We start from the raw sequence: 3,423 nt of genomic DNA on the forward strand, positions 1-3,423 counted from the left end.
TATATATATATATATATATATATATCTTTTACTTGTTTTAGTCGAGATTCTGCGGCCATGCTGGGGCACTATCTCGAAGAGGTTTTAGTCGAATAAAATCGACCCCAGTACTTTTTTTTTTTTTTTTTTTTTTAAACCTGCTACTTATTCTATCGGTCACTATTATCGAACCGCTGTTTTACGGGAACTGAAACACAGCGCTACCAGTTGTCAAGCGGTGGTAGGGGAGGAACACACACACACACGCATCAGAGGAGGAGAGAAAATGAGTAACTGGGGCAAAATGAGTAACTTCTGACTTCCCGTTATTTTCTCCCCATTGCAAGTACTGCAGCATCGTTTTGTATTTGCTACATCAGCTTTACGAGTAAAAACTAGTCAGCATAGTTGTTGTCGTTGAAGTTGAGGGGGTCCGAGACATAGTGAGTTGGCAGGTCCCGCTTTTTTCCAAGAAATTTTTCCTCACATTTGACCAGATTGACCAGATACATACATACATACATACATACATACATACATATATACTCTTTTACTCTTTTACTTGTTTCAGTCATTTGACTGCGGCCATGCTGGAGCACCGCCTTTAGTCGAGCAAATCGACCCCAGGACTTATTGTTTGGAAAGCTAGTACTTATTCTATGGGTCTCTTTTGCCGAACCGCTAAGTTACCAGCATCGGTTGTCAAGCGATGTTGGGGGGACAAACACAGACACAAACATATACACACGACATATATATATATATATATATATACATATATACGACGGGCTTCTTTCAGTTTCCGTCTACCAAATCCACTCACAAGGCTTTGGTTGGCCTGAAGCTATAGTAGAAGACACTTGCCCAAGGTGCCACGCAGTGGGACTGAACCCAGAACCATGTAGTTGGTAAGCGAGCTACTTACCACACAGCCACTCCCTGTTGATATTCTTAAAATTATAACGGAGTGTTAATCTTAGCTTAGAAACCGACTCTTTCTTCACTGGCAAGGAAACTTCAAGCAAAACTGAATAGGCTATCTTTCGATTTGATATGAGCACTCTCTCTCTCTCTCTCTCTATGTGATGTCCTTTCGTTCTTTCAACTTGTTAAAAAATATATTCTGTATTTATGAAACTTTCTCTCTCTCGGTCATCGACCATCGCTTTCTTTCCTTCTCTCTCTCTCTCTCTCTCTCTCTCTCTTTCTTTCTTTCTTTCCTTCTTTCTTTCTTTTTTCTTTCTTTCTTTCTTTCTTTCTTTCTTTCTTTCTGTCCTTCTTTCCTTCTTTCTTTCTTTCTTTCTTTCTTTCTTCTCTCTCTCTCTTTCTTTCTTTCTTTCTTTCTCTCTCTCTCTCTCTCTCTCTCTCTCTCTGTCCTTCTTTCTTTCTTTCTTTCTTTCTTTCTTTCTTTCTTTCTTTCTTTCTTTCTTTCCTTCTTTCTTTCTTTCTTTTCTTTTCTTTTCTTTTCTTTGTCTAACGGTCAGTGGTGCTTTCCCATCCCTCTCTCAGAACAGCTTGAGTCAGTGGTGATGCCAGGCAGGCAAGCAATTTCACGGAAAAGGCCGAAGGCCGATTAGATGTACACAAAACCCCATGTGCTTTTTTCACTTGACATTTTCCTCACATCAAATCGAAGGACAGCCACTGAATAGTGACATACATACATACACATATCTATCAATCTATAGATATGGGAGGCGTAGGGAGAGGTGAAGCGAAGAAAAGTTAGAGATACAAAAAGAGGAAAAGGAGGGTAAGAGCTAATCAGTTAAGAAACTCCAATGAAATTAAATAGAGAAATATTTAGACATTTGCAGAGCGTCGCTAGCAGCGGCTGTGGTGGCCGAGTGGTTAAGGCGTTGGACTTGAAATCCAATGGGTTATACCCGCGCAGGTTCGAATCCTGCCCGCAGCGATCAAATTTTGATGCGTAATTCTTATTGTTTCTTTAATTACTCTAATCGTATCTTTTTGCTTTAAGTATGTTATTCGCTTTCAACTTTTTTTAAAATGTTAATTGAAGGTGTGGTTCTAAAGTTAAAAAATGTTGCTTTGCAGACTCGTGGTCTCCGGTTCGATTCTACGACGTGGCGACTTCGGTAAGTGTCTTTCGCTAAATTTTTTTGGCTGACGAATATCTTGTGAATGGAGTGCCGAGAGACTGGGGAGAGAAAAAGTAAGAGAAACAGAGAGAGAGAGAGAAAGAGAGAGAGAGGGAAAGAAAAGAAAGAAACTAATCAGGTAACCAAAATCGTATCAAGTAATATTTTCATATTTGGAAGACTGGTCTTCTGGCTATTGTGGTGGCCGCTTGGTTAAAACGTTGTTCTTGAAATCAAATCGTTTATACTGTTTCGAATCCTGTTTGTAGTGATTTAAATTTACAGATAAAAAAAAACCCCCAAAACACCTTTATATCGACAGTGGATGCTAAATAAGACGCTTGTGTGTTCATATTCCGTAAGTTAGCGGTACGACACTTTGGCATCGCAATATTAGTTACGACTTTTCCTGTGATGAAACGAAAGGATTCTGTTTGATCGACTGAAACACATTTGGTGTTTAAAAAGGACCAACACCAAAATAAAGGCGCTTAGTCAGTGCTGTCATCAGACGAAATTCCTGTTGGAAAACATGGAATTCAAGCCTCAGGCATCTGCAGGTCTGTCGTTGACAAAACAGAAGGCAATGTGTATTTGCAATTTCACGTGGACTTATTGTTAGCAAGCCGAATTTGGCGGCATTCGACTTGAGACAGTGTTTCATAGAGACGTATGGAGCTTTTAAAGCCCAGAGATATACCATAGTGCACAAGAATCGCCCAGCATGGGAGCCAGATCACGTTATTTCAGAGTACCGTGTTTCTTCAGGGCCAGGCGTCGGGCCACTGCACACATGCAATATCTCACTGCCAACAATATATAGAACAGCAGTGTCTTTTTAATCACTGGTGCTAAACGATTCTTACCAATACCAGATTCTTGTCTGCTACGATATATGTTTTTGTTTTAAGCACTGTGCATCTTATATCAGAGCACCTCTGAAGGCAAAACTGCAGTGTTTGGCATTTTCACAAAACATCGACGTTAAGTTGGATATAAAGATTGCTTTATATGCGAGTGTGTCTGTGTGTAATTGTGAGAGTGTTTGTTTGTATGTATGAGCGTGTTTGTGCCCATGAATGTATTATCTTCCATCCTTTATCTCTCACATGTTTCACTCACTGAGTTGCAACCATGCTGGGGCACTACCTTGACGGGTTTATCTGAGCGAGTCAGCCCCAGAATTTACTTTCCTAAACATTTGTACTTCTATCGTTCTCTTTCTCAACCTTCTAAGTTACGGGGATGTAAAGAAACCATTACATGTTGTCAAGCAGTGATGGAGGACAAAGACACACACACACACACACACACACACACACACACACGTGCGTGCGCGCGC

At 40.3% G+C, this 3,423-nt stretch overlaps 1 non-coding gene across 1 annotated transcript; it reads left to right on the plus strand.

Moving 5' to 3' along the window:
* The first annotated feature begins 1,812 nt into the window (after nucleotides 1-1,812).
* Trnas-uga (transfer RNA serine (anticodon UGA)) lies at nucleotides 1,813-1,894 on the plus strand. Its single transcript has one exon. It is a non-coding gene; the product is annotated as a tRNA-Ser (tRNA).
* The last annotated feature ends 1,529 nt before the right edge of the window (nucleotides 1,895-3,423 follow it).

The sequence above is a fragment of the Octopus bimaculoides genome, chromosome 30 (assembly GCF_001194135.2).
Source record: "Octopus bimaculoides isolate UCB-OBI-ISO-001 chromosome 30, ASM119413v2, whole genome shotgun sequence".
Taxonomy (NCBI): Eukaryota; Metazoa; Mollusca; class Cephalopoda; order Octopoda; family Octopodidae; genus Octopus; species Octopus bimaculoides.